Here is a 21,118-nt window from a genome sequence, read left to right as displayed (position 1 = left end):
CCCGAACCCCCGGCCTCATCGTTGTTGGCCATGTTTCTCTCTAAATAGGAACAAAGTTTGGTCAAAAAGTTGGTTATTGTCAAGGAACAAGATCATGGTCTCATCATTTAGGGTTTGTCGACACCGAGGCATCCTAAAAGCTAAGCTTTTATCATTGAGGGTTTTTCGACGCCGAGGCACCCTAAAAGCCTAAGCTTTCATCATTAGTCACAAGTACCCCGGCCCATACATTAGTGACAAGTACCCCATATGTCCTATTTTTAGCAAAGTCATGCTAAAATTCACGGAAAATTTCAGCATGACCTTTGCTAAAAATAGGACATATGGAGTACCCGAATTTGCTGGAACGGAAGTTAATCGACATTCCAGCAAACTCAAGGGCCTCTCGGGTGGACAAGGCAAAAAAGGCCTTCATCACAACATGGAAAATACATTGGCATGTGAAGAGGTGAAACAATATATGCATCTCCAAGCAGTATCATTCAACATTTTGGACAAACCACTACAAGCAATACTGGATCAGAATGTTTTTTATACATAACTGCTAAAACCCTAGGAGTTAACCGAGCCACCAACAGAATGTGGACTTAAAAAGAGAGAGTCACGGACAGTGACATGATACATTTTCATAAAATTAGCTAGTACTGCAGTGCACTTAGAAAAAAATGAGCACCGCAAAACAAGAAGACTCGTTTCAGGTAAACGGAAGCTGTCGGCTCCATCAAGTGGAGGCAAAAACAAGTGTAATTGCAAATGAATGCAAACCACGTTAAGACTTAACTGCTAAGGCCTAGTTTGGCAACACGGTTTTTCCAAAACCATGGTAATTGAAAACCTCGGTATTCCAATGTGTGGGAAATGAATACTTTGGTTTCTAAAAACTGCAGTTTTTCTCAGTTTTAGCAAAACTATAGAGATGTTTGGCAAGTGCAGTTTTTCTTAGTTTCTTGGTTTTGACCACTCGTTGCATGGATAATCCTAGATACAGCTAGCTGAACCAAATAGAGCTATAACAAAGGAGTTATACAACGACGTGATCAGCTTGTGCTAATTAACGGCTGGTGCATGCGGCATGCCTATAGCCTTGTCATGCACGCGAACATCCTCTAGCTGCTAGGATATGTTGTTGAGTAATCTTGTATCTCTGGCCACATGGAATCGATCGGCTAGCTAACTTAGACTGCTGTGTATAACTTTGCTCAGTAACTTAGACTAGTTGAGTACTGTTGAAAAATGACAGGTTAAACTGGCATGTTGCTGCTCTATCTTATCTATGCAATTTTAACCTTTGTTTGTATTCCCCATCCACACACATGTCGTATGTTGGCCTGTTGGCCTGTTGCAATTTTATCTATGCAATTTTAACTATTGTTGCCTACTGAATTAGCTCACACACTGCTGCCAATTAATCAACACTCTGATTTTAATCATGTTTGTGTTCCTTCCATGACCCCAATCCTCGTTTCAACCCCACCAAACTAACTGCACTATTGCTATCTATTGCTGCTAATTCAGAACAAATTCAGTGATAGAGGAGGAGCATTCAGACGGTACCTTGGGTGGGCAGAGAACGAGCTCCGGGGAGGTGGTCGGGGAGGAGCTCCGGGAGGGAGAGGTCGAGGGCGGCGTCGCGGAGGTCGGAGAGGTCGCTGAAGGCGGTGGCGGCGATGGTGCCGGTGAGCCCCAGCAGCGAGAGCGCGGCCGCGCGACGGGCCCACGCTGCGGCGCCCTCGTCCGACGGCAGAGGCGGAGGAGGTGGAGGCGGAGCGACCATGGGCTTGGGCTGGGCGGAGAGGCGCCGGAGGAGGAGCGGGGCGGGCGTCGAGGCGTGGAGGCGGCGTCGGGGCGGCGTCGAGGCCACCGGCGACGAGGGCGGCGGGGCGATGGCGTCCAACGAGGTGGGGCGACGGGGAGAGCGGCGCCGAGGAGACAAGGACGACAGGGCGGCGGCGCGGCGGCGTCGGGAGAGGAGAGGGTGGCGTCGCGGAGCCGGGGCGTCGCGGCGAAGACGAGGACGACGGGGCGGCGTCGGGAAGGAGTCGAGGCGGCAGGGCAGCAGCGTCGGGAGAGGAGAGGGGAAGGGGATCGAGGGCGAGGGCGAGGGAGAGAGAGGGGATAGGTTTGGGCCGGGGAGGAAGTATGGATGGCGGCACAGTACTAATGGCGCACCACACCTCGGTGCGCCATAAGTACATCCATACTAATGGCGCACCTAGCCCTGGTGTGCCATTAGTATTATTTTTTTGATTTCTGCTCGAGCCAACAGGTTATCTTCCACCTGACATGATCCACATCAAGCTCCCTCTACTAGCTTGATTGGTCAGCAGCCAGTTCTCACACCAAGAGGTCCTGGGTTCGATTCCCAGGCTCCACAATTTTTTTTATGCATTTAAAATGATGTTTGATACTTATTTGTGTTTAAATATGTTCAAACTTGTTTAAATCATAACAGTAATATTTTTTTATAAGACAGTAATAATTTTTTTTAAAATATCATCAAACAGTAATGCCGGTGGAGCGGGGGAGGGTGCGGGGGGTCGACGGCGGCGGTTGAGTAGGGGAGGGGTGCGGGGGGTCGGTGGCGGCGGTTGAGTAGGGGAATCGAGGGTGCGGGGGGTCGGCGGCGGCGGCCGGTGGACCGGGGGGTGCTCGGCGGCGAGGGGGACCGGATCTGGCGAGGTGGGATAGCGATCGAGATGGAGGGGGGTCGAGATCGAGTGTCCATGAAATTTAAAAATATTCATGATAGTTCAAAAAGTGCCATGAAATACAATCGAGAAATGAAGGCTACGATTTAAATACAATCGATCTTAGCTAGCTATCTGTTCACAATCTTCTTGCCCTTCTTTTTCGCAAATGGAGTTCTTCTGTGGAACGGACGTCCTTTAGGTAGGGTGGTCCTGCTTCTTCTTGTGGTGTATGCTGCTACTTCATCATCGTCGTCATGTTCGATCCTCGGGTTGTCGTACTTGTCGAAGTCTTGCTCATTGGCTACTCCATCCATTCCGATGATCTTCCTTTTGCCTCTCCTCACGACAACGCGACTGGGCTTTGGCGGGTCGGTAATGAAGAAGCATTGGTCCACTTGGGAAGCCAGTACCCATGGCTCATTTTTCGCGGTGACGTTTGCGCCCGCGGTCTTGGATTTGGCTTCGGGTATAACCATGGTGGTGAAATATCGGTCTTCTTTTAGGACGCTCTTGGCCCATCTGACACGGAACATCAGCACCTTCTCTCCAGCGTAGCTCAGCTCCCAGATCTCCTTGATCATTCCGTAGTATCTGTCCTTGTCCTTACCGGTGTAGGATTCCATCGTTACCCCGGAGTTCTGATAGCCATCGCTCTTCATGTCCTTGTCCTCGGTGTAGAATGTGTAGCCGTTGATATCGTACGCCTCATAGGTCATCAGGTTGTGCTCGGCGCCCTGTGACAAGCTGAATATGAGTTGTTCTTCCGCGGAAGAATCTTCATGTAAAGGGTACGACAGAAGCTTCTGCTTGAACCAACGCGTGAAACATGCGTTGTGCTCTTTGAGTATATCTCCGTCCGTCCTCTGTTGGCCTCGGTCATTGTATGTCTTCTCAATAAAGGTTTTGTGCTCTACCACCCAAGGATCGACCACGTCTATGTGTTGTAGCGCGACTAGGTTTGCTCTTTCAAAGTCGGCGAGTCGACCCTCGAAGTCGACATGCATTTCGCGGCGACCCTCACGGTGACCCCATCCAGCGAGCCTGCCGAGGTGCTTGTTGACGGGCAGACCAACGGGGTTCTCGATGCCTAGATAATTCGTGCAGTAGGAGATGCACTCTTCGGTCAGAAAGCCCCTGGCTATACTTCCCTCTGGACGTGACATGTTCCGAACGTATCCTTTGATGACACCATTCATCCTTTCGAACGGCATCATGCTGTGCAGGAACGTCGGCTCGAGTTGGATGATATCCTCCACGATATGGACCAGCAGATGCACCATAACATCGAAGAATGCAGGCGAGAAGTACATCTCAAGCTCGCATAGTATCACCACGATCTCTTCCTGTAGCCTTCTGAGTTGCCTCACGCCAATCGACTTCCGAGAGATGACGTCGAAAAAGTTGCATAGGCCAAATAGCATTTCACGGACGTGCGCGTCCATGATCCCACGGATTGCAACTGGAAGTATCTGCGTCATCAGCACGTGACAGTCGTGAGACTTCATCCCGCTGAACTTCTGCTTCGCTGGGTCTAGGTATCTGCTTATCTTCCCCGCGTAACCGTAAGGAAGTTTTACTCCTAGGAGGCAGGTGAAAAACTGCTCGATCTCCTCCTAACTTAGAGTGAAGCACGTGGGAGGGTAGTCATTTCCGGTCTTCTTGGCCTTTTTGCCTTTGCGACGACTTTCTGTGTCCTGCTTCGCCTCATCGTCATCATCATTAGCGTGAAGCTCTGCCTGATGCCCATTGATTTCAAGTCTGCCCTTGCTTTCGGCCCATCTTTGGTCCTCTTTAGCATGTTGAGCAGGGTACCAAGCAGACTCTCACACACGTTCTTCGTGATATGCATGACATCAAGGCTGTGAGGCACACGGTGGATCTTCCAGTACGGCAAGTCCCAGAAAACAGACCTTGTTTTCCATACCTTCAGCAGCGGCTCTGGCGCCTTTTGCTTCTTTCCCGGCTCTGGCGCCTTTTGCTTCTTTCCCGGCAGTGGGCAGTCTTTCCAATTTTTCAACAGCTTGTCTATTTCCTCGCCGCTCCTCGTACACGGGCGTTTTCGGGGTTCGGTTTGACCATCGAACAGATCCTTGCGTTTCCTCCACGGGTCATCGTCGCGAAGCCATCTTCGATGTCCCATGAACACGGTTTTCGAAGACCCGGGATCTCTATCTAGCTGGCGATACGTTGTGTCATCCATGCACCTTACGCATCCAGAAAATACGTGGACTACCTGCCCCGCGAGAGATCCGTAACCGAGATAGTCGTGCACCGTCGTGAGCAGTGCGGCTCTCATAGGGAAATATTCTTTCTCTGCGGCGTCCCATGTATTGGCTGGCGTTTTCCACAGCGTGTCAAGCTCCTCTTTCAGCAGCCCCAGATACAGATTGATGTCGTTCCCGAGTTGTTTCGGCCCTTCAATTAGCATACTCATGTGAATGTACTTCCTCTTCATGCACAACCAGGGGGGAAGGTTGTACATCCACACAAACATAGGCCAGGTGCTATGTGTGCTTCTCTGGCTGCCAAACGGATTGACTCCATCGATGCTCGCGCCCAGCACGATGTTCCTTGGATCGTTCCCAAATTCTGGGTCTTCGAAGTTCAACGCTTGCCACTCGCTCGCATCCTTAGGGTGACTCAGCATCTTGTCTTTTTTATCTATCTCCGGATCATTTGCGTCATCTTCTCACTTCTTCTCCTCCCTATCCGCGTGCCAACGCTGGAGCTTTGCTACCTTAGGGTCCGCGAAATACCGCTGCAGACGAGGAGTGATCGGAAAGTACCACACCACTTTTCAAGGAGCTTTCTTCCTCTTCTTGTATCGAGTGACGCCGCACACCGGACCTATGGTAGACTCCGCGTGCTCATCCCGATAAATGATGCAATTGTTCATGCACACATGGTATTTCACGTGCGGTAAATTCAGAGGACACACGATTTTCTTCGCCTCCTCCAAACTGGTCGGGCACTTGTTCCCCTTGGGAAGACGTTCGTGCCAGAATGACATGTTCTCGTCGAAACATGCGTCGGTCATTTTGTGTTTTACCTTCATCTCCAGAGCCATGAGCGTTACTTTCAGGTGGGTATCCTCGGGCCCGCATCCTTCATACAATGGAGTAACCGCGTCTAACTCAAGTTGATCCATCTTGGCTTTCTCTCGGGCGGCAGCTCTTGCGTTATCCGTCTACTTGAGAAGCATCTCTTGAATATGAGGGTCCTGCACCCAGCCCATCGATGGTCCAGCGTCGTCTGCTCCGCCGGCATCATCATCTTCATGATCATGCCCGTCGTCTGGTCCGGCATCTTCCTCATCATCATGTACTGCATCTTCTACATGATGACTATGTACAGCATCACCGTCGTGATCATCTCCTAGGGATTCTTCGTCTTCTCGCCCGCCCGAGCCGCGGTGGTTGTCTTGCTGCCCTTCCTCATTTCTTGCCCGGCCCCCATGGACGACTTCATAGTCATCTTCATCACCTTGCCACCGATAGCCATCCATCAAACCACGCAAGAGCCGGTGGTCCCGCACCTGCCTGGAATCCGGGTCCGCAATAAGGCTCTTCAGCTTGCATCTTCGACACGGACATCTTATCTCCGTCTCGTTCTTTTGAAGCATCTCGGCCTTCGCGGACCTCAAAAACCTATTCATGATGCCTTCGGTCATCCTGCGGACCATGGTCGCCTGCGGGGTAGAGCAAAACGATATTCTAGAACCAAGAAAAATTTTGGCATGACTTCCCCTAAAAATAGGACCAAAAAGAATGCTTAATGCCAAAATTCTCGCCGAAACAGAAATGAATCAACATTCCGGCAAAATATTGGCAACTATCGCATTTCAAATACTGGTACACCTCCAAACACAAACACATATGCAACACCACAAACATATGCAACACCACGAACATACATAGATCTAGCTAGGCCATAAAAAGTGTATGTGCACATTGTTGTAGGGAGAACAACATAAATATAGCTTCCCCCTTACTTACCTATCAAAACAAGGTAATTTAACCACTTAATTTGAATGAATCTATGGTGGAAATGAGGTGAAAAAGAGGAGGCACCTGAGACAAGGAGGAGGTCGAGAGAATGAAGTGGGGAGAAAGTGAGTGTGGGTAGGAGAGGCTGTCCAAAATATCTTGTTGCTGCCTACTTACTAATGGCGCACCAGCACTAAATGCGCCATTAGTAATCCAGGTTACTAATGGCGCACCTTCTGGCGGTGCGCCATTAGTAGTTTTGCAAAAAAAACATACTAATGGCGCACTGTTCTACAGTGCGCCATTACTAGTTTAAACTAGTAATGGCGCACGGTTGAACGGTACGCCATTAGTAGTATTGCAAAAAAAGGAATAAAAAATATAATAAAAAAACAACATTAGTGGCGCACTTTCTGACGGGTGCTCCATTACTAGTTACAACTAGTAATGGCGCACTGTGTCTGGATGCGCCATTAGTATGTTTGGACAGGCGCACTAGTTCAAAGAAAAAAAAATTGATACTAATGGCGCACCTTGGGCCAGGTGCGCCATTAGTAGTTTCAACTCTAATGGCATATCAGAAGGTGGTGCGCCATTAGTATATACTAATGGCGCACCCCTTGTCTGGTGCGTCATTAGTGTCAATCCCATCTATAGCCCTTTTTCTAGTAGTGCCACCATGGTCGTCGCCCACGAAGGACTTGCCTCACTAGCGATAGATCTTCACGAAGTAGGCGATCTCCTTGCCCTTAGAAACTCCTTGGTTCAACTCCACAATCTTGTCAGAGGCTCCCAAGTGACACATTGCCAATCTAGGAGACACCACTCTCCAAGAAGTGACAAATGGTGCGTTGATGATGAACTCCTTGCTCTTGTGCTTCAAATGATAGTCTCCCCAACACTCAACTCTCTCTCATAGGATTTGGATCTGGTGGAAAGAGGGTTTGAGTGTAAAGCAACTTGGGAAGGCTAGAGATCAAGATTCATATGGTAGGAATGGAATATCTTGGCCTCAACACATGAGTAGGTGGTTCTCTCTCAGAAATGGTAAGTTGGAAGTGTAGGTTTATTCTGATGGCTCTCTCCACGAATGAAGAGGAGGTGGAGGGGTATATATAGCCTCCACACAAAATCTAACCGTTACACACAATTTACCAAACTCGGTGGGACCGATTCAATGGACTCGGTCGGACCGATTTAGTAAACCTAGTGACCGTTAGTGATTTTCGGTGGGACTGACATGCAACTCGGTGAGACCGATTCGGTTAGGGTTAGGGCATAACGTAATCTCGGTAAGACCGATTACACAAACACGGTGGGACTGATTTTGGTAATAAGCTTTCCAGAGAGTTGGTCAGGTAAACTCGGTGGGACCGATTTGCTCTTTTCGGTGAGACCGAAATGTTATAAAAGGAAAACAGAGAGTTTACATTGCAATCTCGGTGGGACCGATCGCTCACTTCGGTTAGACCATAACGTTACGAAGGAAACAGAGAGATTACAATCCCATCTCGGTGAGACCGAGATCCCTATCGGTAGGACTGATTTGCTTAGGGTTTGTGGCAGTGGCTATGACTTTTGGAATCGGTGGCGCCGGATTGGAAGAATCGGTGTGACTGATTTTGGCTTTGGGTTTAGGTCATTTGTGGATGTGGGAAAGTAGCTGAGGGTTTTGGAGCATATCACAAAGCACATGAAGCAACAGGCTCATTAAGCAACACCTCATCCCTCCTTGATAGTATTGGCTTTTCCTATAGACTCAATGTGATCTTGGATCACTAAAATATAAAATGAAGAGTCTTGAGCTTTTGAGCTTGAGCCAATCCTTTGTCCTTAGTATTTTGAGGGGTCCACTTTCATCATCCATGCCATGCCATTCATTGAGCTTTCCTGAAATAATAGTCTTGGAATAGCATTAGCTCAGTGAGCTATATGTTGTTATGAATTACCAAAACCACCTAGGGATAGTTGCACTTCCAATCTCCCCCTTTTTGGTAATTGATGACAACATATAGATCAAAGCTTCGACAAATGATAATAAGAATAAAAACATCGTCGCTTTGAGAAGTATGTGATAAGCAAGAGCTCCCCCTAAATTTGTGCATAGTTTAAAATTTGCTTTGGACTGCAAATGCACAAGGAATTAGGCTCATGGGTTACTCTTCCATGTCACATACATCTTGGTGGAGCGCTCAAAATGATAAGTATTGAATACATGCACTCATCACCAAGCAAAGGGAATGATCACATAAGATAGATAGGATAATAACATCAAACATGCATAAGTGTAGCTTATTATCAAACACATGATCATCAATGTCTCACAAGCATAGTATCTCAACCAATCAAAAGCAAACAAGTTTAAACCAACAAAGCAAGAGAGAACAAAAGCAACACTCTCTCTCTCTCAAAGCCTATGATCTATACATTTTTCTCCCCCTTTGGCAACAAGTTACCAAAAAGTTCATAGAAAATGCATTGTGCTAGATCGACTCTCATGCTTGATCTTCAGTTGGTGGTGTCCGGATAACTCCTTGGACGAAGGCTTCAGTTGATGTAGAGGGTGCTGGAGTTGATGCTGAAGCTGGTTGCACTGGAGCTGAAGGGGCAGTAGCTGGTGTTGAAGATGTTGCTCTAGTGTCTGGCACTGGCACAACAGCTGACCTCTGAGCTCTAGGCACTCCGGCAAAGACATTTGTGGTTGTCTTTCCCTTCCTCTCCTGCATGTTATCCTGTAGTTGCTCCACAACTGACTGAATCTCAGTTACTTTGACATCTAGATCATAGAATTTTTGTTCCATGATTCTTTCCAAGCTCTCCTGATTCTGAGTTAAGGTGGCCAACCCCTTCTCAATCCTCAGTGATGATGCTATCAAGTAACCAAGCTGCTCCTGCTTGTTTTTCAAGAAATACTCAGATGCCTCCTCTTGAGTTGGCATCTTGGCAGCCTTTTCCTTCCTTGCCTTCTCCCTCTTCTCTTGAGCTTGAACTGATGGTGGATCATCCTCATTCATGACAACCTCATTGTCTTCAAAGTCTGGATAGAGTGGAAAGTGTTCCCTATCCAATAGATATTTGCCAGTTCCCATCTTTGAGTTGATCAATTCCTGAATCTGAGGTGCATAACCACAGCTCCTCTTCTGATCTTCTGCAGTCCTCTTAATGGTTTCAACTATAAGGCTCATGACTTTGAATTTCTGTGGCACGTCAAATAAATGCAACATATTGATGGCATGCCCTCTGATCATGTTGTGGTCACCAGACTTGGGCAACAGAGTGTGCCTCGGAATCCAATTGATAGTAGGCAACCCTGACAACAGAAAATGGACGGATCCAAAAGAGAAGGTCTCTATGGCTTTGTCTGGGATCTACTTGTACATGTGTGACATGGTATTGTGTCCCATTTTCTTCTTGGCATATACATCCAGATCGTCATCATTTTCCTTTGGGGCATTTATCAGTTTTGCCCATTCTTCAACAGTGGATTGGTACCTTGTACCTTCAGACATCCAAACAATTCTTCCATCTGGGTAAAAATGTGTTGTGGAGTAGAATTGCATGATAAGTTCATCATTCCAGTTTGTGAGCTTTTGCCCAACAAAATCTGCAACTCCACAAGCAACAAAGTTGTCTTGCACTCCAGGATAGTGCTCTTCATTTTCCTTCATGTAGGTCCAGTCGACCCACCGCATATCACAAACTATGGGCTTCTTGTCCAATAAGATGGTCTCATAGAAGTCCTGTTATTCCTTTGTATGGAACCTGTAATCAACAACAGTTCTTCTCCTTGTGGCATATGGATCTGCCATCCTCCATAGCCTCAATCCTGAGTCTTTTCTGATGTTCATGTCCTCAGCCACAGGATGGGCATCATTGTGATCTGGTATCTTAGGCTTGAGCTTCCTTAGAACCTGTCCTTCTTCATCTTCCTCCTCAGCAACCTCAGGCACTGGGGCCTTGTTCTTCTCAGCAGCTGGAATACTCCTGGTATTCTTCTTTGGTGCAGACTTGGCCTTGGGGGCAGCTTTGGGTGCTTCCTTGGGCTTAGATGTTGCAGGCCCTGATGTAATAGCATCACCCATAAGCTTTGGTGCCTTTGGTGCTGGTGCAGCAAGCTCTTCCTCTTCCATCATGGAAGGTTGACCAACAACTCTGGCCATGGTCTTCTTGACCCTTTCCTTCCTCTTCTTGCCTTCAGCAGCTGGCTCTTTGTCATCAGTCTTTTCAGGCAGTTGAGTTGATGCTCTGGCCTTGGACATTGGTTGTCTTCCTACAGGCCTTATAGTCTTCATGCCTGGCTTTATATCCTTTGCGGAGTCATATTCCTTCTTGAGCACCACTTTCTTGGAAGTAGCCTCATCTTCTTCATCTTTGTAGTCCTCATCTTCTGAGTCTGATGTTCTCTTTCTCCTTTGCCTGGTAGCAGCCTTAGGCAGGTTGCTAGGAGTGCTTCTACTCCCTTCATCTGAAGTGCTGGAGGGACTAGTGCCCTCACTCATGTGAATCTGCTCTGCTGACCTGTTCTGACTATCACTCTGGTCTGACATGCTGCAAAGGCTGACTGCTGACCCTGTGAAGAGTTATAGATGAGATAGAGTGGATGAGCATCACAAAATGCAGAGATTTTTCAAAAGAATTATTCAAAAATTCAGTTTTAGTTTTCCACAGAAAGCATTTCGAATCAACCGATTTTCAAACTCGGTGATACCGAAGCAGTTTTTGGAACCTAAACTGATGAACTCGGTTGGACCGAGTCTCAGTTCGGTGGCACCGACACTGCTAGGGTTTCACAGAATCCTAAAATCGGTCGCACTGATTAGTAATTCTCGATCAGACCGAGAGTCACTAGTGCAATGGCATATGCCAAATCGGTGAGACCGAGTTTTTCAACTCAGTGGGTCCGAGATGGTTTCGGCGGAAACCTAACCCTAAAAATTTGAATCTAATCTACTCTACAGACTACTTTGGCTGGATAGGATTGTTTCAATCGTGGCAAGAATCAATAAGAGTACAATGTGCTAGGAATCAGATGTGGATAGCAACAAGATCGAGTCCATACCCTAGTGCGGCGATGAACTCACTACGGCGGCAATGGTGGGGTTGAATTCCGTTGACGGCGGCGGAGACCAGTGACAGGAGGCGGCTGGCGATGAGGAGATGATCCGGAGACCTTCGATGGCAGAGCGAGCTATTGCGCGGGTGAAAGGGTTCGGAGAAATTTCCAAAATTTTGCCCGTGTCTATGTATAGCCCGACCCTGTCGGTGTGACCGAGTGGAACAACTCGGTGGCACCGAGATGCATAACTGTGTTCAGTTATAGCAACTCGGTGTGACTGAAAAGTTCAAATCGGTTGCACCGAGATTGAAAATTCAGATCAACTTAATGATCTCGGTAGGACCGAAATGGAGGAATCGGTCAGACCGAGAATCACAAAGAGGTTTTGGAAGTTTAAGTCTATGACGAATCGGGGACTCCGAGTGCTCCTCACACAGAGTGGTTCGAATCTGACTTGATCAAATTTTGTGATGTAGCATGAATAGAGTTTGAGATGAGAAAAGCATAGATAGCTAGGGAGGGTTCTTAGGCATTCTTCTCCATCCACTTGGCAAAAAGAAGAAAGAACCAAACAATCAAAACAACAAGTGGATGTCCTTGAATGAGTAAAATATGCACCAACATGCTCACACAATAAAATGGCAAATGAAATATGTTGCAAAGCATGCACAACCAATTCTAGCATCTATCAAACAATTGGCGATGACTAGGTCATCTATATATGCGTATATTGACTTAGGAGTCAAATGAGAACATTTGATCATAGGTCATACTCATTGTTTAAGCTCAAGTGGGGTTACCACTTTTACATAATGCATTGATGTGTTCACACCATTAGAGTTGCTTTGACTTCAATTTTTGAGTCAAGCTCCCCCTAGATGTGAGATCCCCCCTTTTGAGGGATGAACTAACCTTGGGTTTTGTCGATGATGATTTCATGTAGGTGTTGAAGATGTGGATGCTCAATGTTGATGTAGATCATTTGGAGCAATCCTTTGGAGTGAGTTGCACTTTCAACTTACCTACATGGGTTAGTCCCACAAGGAACAAACAAGAATATCCATAGACATAGAGTGATGCACACACAAGATGATGTCCATGAAAACATTAGGTTACCTTGTCCCCAACATGAGGGTTTGTGACTCCTTGAACTAGTGCAAGATATGGAAGTTGATTGCACTTGTTCTTGCCGTAAAGATATGAGTGAAGAATGTTGGCGGAGTCACCCTCAAGAACTCTCTAGTTCTTCTTCTTCGGGATCCACATCATCTTGATGGGAATCCTTGGAGTTGTAGTTGTACTTGATGAAGTAGAACTTGACGTAGTCTTGGGAATCCACTTGACCAAGACCTTAGGTGCTTCTTCAAATGCATCAATCTCTTCTTGAAGCTTATCCTTGCCTTTGTTCTTGTGGTCTTGTGGAGGAAGATCATCTTGAGCTTGTGTTCCCTTGAAGGAAGTAGGATCATACTTCTCTTGTTGAGGAACAAACTTCGTCTTGGGGTATTGATCTTCTTCGCACTCAACTCCATTGGCATTGAACTTTCGTTCAAAACCAACACCTTGATTCTTCCGGTGTCTTCCTTGCTTGCGTACAATTTCCTCGAATTGCTTACTCCCGGCAAGGCTCTTGTAAAAACCTTTCTCTATAATTCCCTTCAATAAGCTATTTTCTTGCTCAAGTGTAACTTGGCTAAGAGAATCATTAGTGGAATCAAGAGAACTACTAGAAGCAACAATATTGGATTTAACATTATTATTGTTAGTACTAGAGGAAGTATCTTTCTTGTACTTGTTACTAGACTTGACTTGAGGCATGTAAGTAGATAAGAGTAAACGCTTGGCAATGTAAGAAGAACTTTTCTTTCGGAGATCATCATTGATTGCCTTTAAGAACTCATGCTCTTGCTCAAGATTGAGCTTTTCAAAGCGTAACTTCTCATGAGCCCTTAAAAGTTATCGATGACCTTCGAAGATAGTTTCATGAGCCAACTTTAGAGTGTTTAGTTCTTTAGTTAGAAGCTCAATTTTCTCCTTATCATTGTCATTCGTTTGATTAGCATGATTAATTGATGTTTCATCATAGTATTCATCACTAGAGTTGTCAACAAGTAAATCATCATCCATAAGCAAGTCATCTTCATCACTACTGAAATCAACATACTCAGGATGTGTTACCTTTGGACCTTTGGCCATGAAGCATCTTCCAATTCCTTCATTTGGTGAATCAAATATGTCGTAGGAGTTGGTTGACACAAGTGCTAGACCGGCAACACCTTCATCTTGAGTATGTTCGGAGTCGGAGTGATAGCTTCTCTCGGAGTGATTGTTGGAGTCGGAGCCGGATACCCATTCACCAACATGAGCTTGATGTCTTTGTTTTATGTAGCTCCTTGATGACTTGTCCTTCCTTTCCGAATCCTTGCTTCTCCGTGAGGGTCTTTGTTCATAACGATCATCTCTACTCCTCCTCTCTCTTGGTGGTGATTCTTCTCTTTTGCTTCTTCTTTTTGGAGAATCTTCTCTTCTTTTGTAGGGTGTTGTACACTCATTGGAGTAGTGTCCAGGCCTCCCACAATTGTAGCAATTGCGCTCTCGACTAGAAGATCTTTTGTCATGATAAGAACTTGACTTGGAGCTTCTTTCTTTGCTTCTACTCTTGTAGAATTTGTTGAAGTTCTTCACCATTAATCTCAATTCTTCATTGAAGGTTTGTTTCTCACTTGATGATGTGGGGGCTTCACTTGAGGCTTTGTAAGCACCACTTGAGTTGTTGTGAAGTTCCTCCTTATCCTTGAGTGACATCTCATGAGAAATAATTCTTCCGATGACTTCCATTGGCTTGCGTTTTTGTAGTTTGGCATCATTTGGATCAATGTGCACACGGTATCATACTTTCCATCCAATGCTCTTAGGATCTTCTTGATGATGAATCTGTCGGTCATCTCTTCACTCCCTAAGCCGGCAATATCATTTGTTATAAGTGCAAGCCTAGAGTACATTTCAGTGACACCTTCACCATCCTTCATTTTGAACTTGTCAAGCTGACTTTGGAGCACATCCAACTTGGATTCCTTGACGGAGTCGGTACCTTCGTGCGTATCAATCAAAGTATCCCAAATTTCCTTTGCATTCTCAAGACGGCTGATTTTGTTGAATTCTTCGGGGCACAATCCATTGAAGATGATATCACAAGCTTGAGCGTTGTATTGCAGCATCTTCAATTCTTCCGCATTCGCTTCACGGTTCGGTTCTCTCCCATCAAAGAATTCACCTTGCAAGCCAATACAAATAATTGCCCAAACGGCGGGGTTATGTCCGACAATATGCATTTTCATCTTATGCTTCCAACTAGCAAAATTAGTACCATCAAAGTAAGGACCTCTACGGTGATAATTTCCCTCACTAGACGCCATACTCTCCTAGGTTGTGAAACCAAGGCTATGACCACCAAAAGCTATGGAAATCAAAGCAAATGGAGACCAAAGCTCTGATACCACTTGTAGGACCTAGAAGTATGTCTAGAGGGGGTGATTAGACTACTTGACCAATTAAAAACTTAACCTTTTCCCAATTTTAGAGTTTGGAAGATTTTAGCTATCTTAGGACAAGTCAAGCAATCATCACACAAATCAAGCAAGCATGCAAAGAGTATATAGGAAGCGGAAATTAAAGCATGCAACTTGCAAGAAAGTAAAGGGAAGGGTTTGGAGGATTCAAACGCAATTGGAGACACGGATGTTTTTGGCGTGGTTCCGATAGGTGGTGCTATCGTACATCCACGTTGATGGAGACTTCAACCCACGAAGGGTAACGGCTGCGCAACTCCACGGAGGGCTCCACCCACGAAGGGTCCACGAAGAAGCAACCTTGTCTATCCCACCATGGCCGTCGCCCACGAAGGACTTGCCTCACTAGTGGTAGATCTTCACGAAGTAGGCGATCTCCTTGCCCTTACAAACTCCTTGGTTCAACTCCACAATCTTGTCGGAGGCTCCCAAGTGACACCTAGCAAATCTAGGAGACACCACTCTCCAAGAAGTAACAAATGGTGCGTTGATGATGAACTCCTTGCTCTTGTGCTTCAAATGATAGTCTCCCCAACACTCAACTCTCTCTCATAGGATTTGGATCTGGTGGAAAGAGGGTTTGAGTGGAAAGCAACTTGGGAAGGCTAGAGATCAAGATTCATATGGTAGGAATGGAATATCTTGGCCTCAACACATGAGTAGGTGGTTCTCTCTCAGAAATGGTAAGTTGGAAGTGTAGGTTTATTCTGATGGCTCTCTCCATGAATGAAGAGGAGGTGGAGGGGTATATATAGCCTCCACACAAAATCTAACCGTTACACACAATTTACCAAACTCGGTGGGACCGATTCAACAGACTTGGTCGGACCAATTTAGTAAACCTAGTGATCTTTAGTGATTTTCAGTGGGACTGACATGCAACTCGGTGAGACCGATTCGGTTAGGGTTAGGGCATAACGTAATCTCGGTAAGACCGATTACACAAACTCGGTGGGACCGATTTTGGTAATAAGCTTTCCAGAGAGTTGGTCAGGTAAACTCGGTGGGACCGATTTGCTCTTTTCGGTGAGACCGAACTATTACAAAAGGGAAACAGAGAGTTTACATTGCAATATCGGTGGGACCGATCGCTCACTTCGGTTAGACCGAAACGTTACGAAGGGAAATAGAGAGATTACAATCCCATCTCGGTGAGACCGAGATCCCTATCGGTAGGACCGATTTGCTTAGGGTTTGTGGCAGTGGCTATGACTTTTGGAATCGGTGGCGCCGGATTGGAAAAACCGGTGTGACCGATTTTAGCTTTGGGTTTAGGTCATTTGTGGATGTGGGAAAGTAGCTGAGGGTTTTGGAGCATATCACAAAGCACATGAAGCAAGAGGCTCATTAAGCAACACCTCATCCCTCCTTGATAGTATTGGCTTTTCCTATAGACTCAATGTGATCTTGGATCACTAAAATATAAAATGAAGAGTCTTGAGCTTTTGAGCTTGAGCCAATCCTTTGTCCTTAGTATTTTGAGGAGTCCACTTTCATCATCCATGCCATGCCATTCATTGAGCTTTCCTGAAATAATAGTCTTGGAATAGCATTAGCTCAATGAGCTATATGTTGTTATGAATTACCAAAACCACCTAGGGATAGTTGCACTTTCAGCTAGGACTCCTCGCATGTCAAGTTTGGTCTATCCCTACCTCTTTTGACATTACCGGCACGCTTTAGCCATCGGCTATGCACTGGCGCTTCTGGAGAACTGCGCTGAATATACTCAAACCATCTCAGACGATGTTGGACAAGCTTCTTTCAATCGGCACTACCCCAACTCTATCTCGTATATCATCATTCCGTACTCAGTCCTTTCTTGTGTGGCCATACATTCATCTCAACATACGCATCTCTGCCACACCTAACTGTTAAACATGTCGTCTTTTAGTAGGCCAACACTCAGCGCTATACAATATTGCAGGTCGAACCGCCGTCCTATAGAACTTGCCTTTTAGCTTTTGTGGCACTCTCTTGTCACAGAGAATGCCAGATGCATGGCGCCACTTCATCCATCTGGCTTTGATTCGATGATTCACATCTTCATCGATATCCCCATCCTTCTGCAGCATTTACCCCATATTCTAAAGGTATCCTATTGAGGCACCACCTGCCCATCAAGGCTAACCTCCTCCTCGTGCCTAGTAGTACTGAAACCGCACCTCATGTACTCGCTTTTAGTTCTATTAAGTCTAAAACCTTTGGATTCCAAGGTTTGTCTTCATAGCTCTAACTTCCTATTCCCGTCCGACTATCATCAACTAGCACCACATCATCCGCAAAGAGCATACACCATGAAATATCTCCATGTATATCCCTTGTGACCTCATCCATCACCAGAGCGAAAAGATAAGGGATCAAAGATGATCCCTGGTGCAGTCCTGTTTTAATCAGGAAGTCATCAATGTCGCCATCACTTGTTTGAACACTTGTCACCACATTATCGTACATGTCCTTGATGAGGGTAATGCACTTTGCTGGGTTTGTGTTTCTCCAAGGCCCACCACATGTTATGTTATCGTAGGTCTTCTCTAAGTCAATGAACACCATATGCATGTCCGTCTTTTGCTCCCTGTATCTCTCCATGAGTTGTCATACCAAGAAAATGGCTTCCATGGGCGACCTCCTAGGCATGAAACCAAACTGATTTTTGGTCACGCTTGTCATACTTCTTAAGCGGTGCTCTCAATGACTGTCCCACAACTTTATTGTATGGCTCATCAGCTTAATTCCATGGTAATTAGTACAACTTTGAACATCCCCCTTGTTTGTGAAGATTGGTAATAATATACTCCGTCTCCATTCTTCTGGCATCTTGTTTTGCCCGAAAAATGAGGTTGAAAAGCTTAGTTAGCTATACTATAGCTATTAGGGAACAATCAGGGCCCATCGCCTTGCCTCCTTTCATCCTTTTTAAAGCCTCCTTCGCCTCCGACTCCTGGATTCGCCGCACAAAACACCTGCTATTATCATCAAAGGAGTCGTCCAGTTCAATTGTAGAGCTCTCATTCTCCTCATTGAACATCTTGTCGAAGTACTCCAGCCATCTATGCTTAATCTCCTCGTCCTTCAGCAACAGTTGGTCTGCTCCTCAATGATGATTGGAAAATAATAAAAATAAATCTCTAGTATATCTCTATTCTTAATCATGCAATTCTTTGACTAATTTCATCACCTAGCTCTTGATGTCGTAGATATCGCTAAGTTGAAACAGCTTCACCATTTTTTTTTGAAATCCTGCATATCTTGTATGAGTTAGTTGGACTTGTACAAGATTAACTGTACCAATGCTACTTATGTTTAAAGACTCAATGTCATCGCCGAAGAAAACAGGACAATTTGGAATCGTGTTTCGAGTTCCGTCAGGGTTGTCAGGTTGCAATCAGAACGAGGGGATGCTAGAAGGAACAGTTTGAAGTGGAAAGGGACAAACACTGTTCTTTTACAGTCATTTTCACAATTAGTTCTGTTTTTTTCTCTTAATTATCTGAACTATTTTTTATCTCACTAATGATCCAGTGGAGTACTCCCTGGCCTTTCTGGAAGTACTTTTCTGAAGTTGAACTTTGATTATAACAGTTTGGTAGGTTTCCAATAGAACTCGCTGCACTGAGTGGTACAAGGGAAGGTGTTGAGATCTTATTTCCTGTAACTTCTTGTGTTCCAACTGTGCATGATTGGAGCGTTGACGGAATAATACGGCATGCAAGAGTAGCTATGAAACATGTATGCATTAGATCCTGTTTAGTTTATATATTTTCTAGTTTAACATTGGCATCAATTGTTAATCTATAGTTTCCCAGTTAGAATTACCACACATAAAATTACCCATGTTTCTTTTTGCCTAATTTGATTCAATGAACATGAATTTTATACATGCTATCGATAATCTTTTAAAAAATTCTTTGGTTGGGGGTTGATGGGCTTGTGAGGAAAGTGCAGATCAAGGTACTCCCTCCGTCCAAAAATACTTGTCATCAAAATGAATGAAAAGAGATGTATCTAGAACTAAAATACGTCTAGATACATCAACTTTTATCCATTTTGATGACAAGTAATTCCGGACGGAGGGAGTAGATGATTGCCGAGCCCAGCATAAGTAGTTTCTTATACAAGAAACTTAATAGCCGCCATATTCATAGTGGCCTACTGGGTGATGGGCAGAGGGGGAGGGGTGGGGGGGTGGGGGGGGCAATCTGGCACACACACTTCTTTATGTGGTAGATAATTTTTGTTGTACTGGTCAGATGATAAGATGTCATGAGTTCTGGAAATAAACATTTCCTTGTAGGCTTGTAATATCAGGAGCAAGATGAGGATCAAGATGTTTCTGAAATGAAACATGACTGGTCTGCAATTTTTTTGTGCGGAAATCCAATTTGGCTCCTGGGAGCATGTGCTCCTGCGTGCGAAAATGATTTTTGAAATGTCAGAAAAATCCCAACAAATCTTTTATGTCTTCATAGTCACATCCAAATGCTAACTGCAAATTCTTAGGCAAAATGGTTAAACATTTTGGACTGTACAGAAAAAACAAAACAGATTGAACACCAGATGTTACCCCAAATTTGTTTTTTCACCAACGAAACACTATTGCTCCGTTTCACATGAAAATTATCAAGGATGCTTGCGACACGAACATCCACAAAAAAGTTCAGGATTTTTTTAAAACATTTTACTACTTTTTAATTACTGTTCATGCGGGAGCACGTGCTCCCGGGAGCCAAAACGCCTCCCCCTTTTTTGTGGCACAATATTACACACTGTTTCCAAAAGTGTCTGGAATAGCCGAGCACTAGGCACCACCCTGCCACCCAATTAGTGCCTATCGATTTTTAGAACTTTAATAGTATAGGTACTGCTTTATACCTGCATTCCTAAGTCTCGATTCATTTGTTTTTCTTCGTCTTGTAGGGTGCACATTCAAATGTAAGAACAATAGAACAGTTTAAGTTACTCGGGGTTGAGTCTCTCAAGAGAAACGATTATTTTATTGCGGCAACACTGTACAGTGCGGTATGCTACTACACCCTGTTTCTCAATGTGTAATCTTGAACTGTATCTCATCAGCTGAAGTTGCTTGAATAGCTGTCAGGTGATCGTGATCTGGTTTCACATTATTCTTGTCCTACATGCTCCCTCTAGAGATAGTGATCATCATTGTGACCGATAAGTACAGTTGGCCTCACGCTTTGCTTTGAGACACATCTCTCTTCAATTTATTGAAGATAATTTCTATTGCCAACGCCATATGAAAGTTTGATCATGAGGACCTGACAAGGACTTCTATGGGTCGTTAAACAGCAGAACCGTTCTTGTGCTTGAACAGTGTAGCTCTGCTTTTGCATTATAGAAGAGGGAAAGAAAGACAGTCAACTGTAAAACAGAGAAAAAATGCGAAAGACTCACACAGGGAAGCAAATACCTGAAGTTGCAGCGCACTCTCAGGTTCCTGGTCATACAGGCAGGCAGCAAATACTATTGTGTGGCCAACCTCATGCACTGAGTCTGTTCGCCGGGTATTTCTGGGCTGTGGGTTTGGACTTTGGGCTACTGTGATATCTCTTACTTTCAAGGAAGAGTGGGAAATCATCTTTACTTCAACATTGTCCTATTCTTATACTTTATTTACTGCTATAAGGAAAATTTGCTCGAATTGACTATATTGTCCAGACTAGTATACTTCTAAGTTCTAAAATTCATCAGAAATTCAAGGTGTTCTTTCTTTCTTGCCTTTTGAAGCACAATACAAATAGTTACAAGCAAGATGTGATTATTGTTTTTATATAATCAGAGCAGGCATGTCCTAAGTTT

The 21,118-nt window shown here is 45.1% G+C and overlaps 1 pseudogene; it reads left to right on the top strand.

Moving 5' to 3' along the window:
* Positions 1-21,118, top strand: part of LOC123138658 (serine/threonine-protein phosphatase 6 regulatory ankyrin repeat subunit A-like) — a 43,315-nt pseudogene that overhangs the window by 19,112 nt on the left and 3,085 nt on the right.

This window comes from Triticum aestivum, chromosome 6B (assembly GCF_018294505.1).
Source record: "Triticum aestivum cultivar Chinese Spring chromosome 6B, IWGSC CS RefSeq v2.1, whole genome shotgun sequence".
Classification (NCBI taxonomy): Eukaryota; Viridiplantae; Streptophyta; class Magnoliopsida; order Poales; family Poaceae; genus Triticum; species Triticum aestivum.
This window is presented reverse-complemented; position numbering and strand designations above follow the sequence as displayed.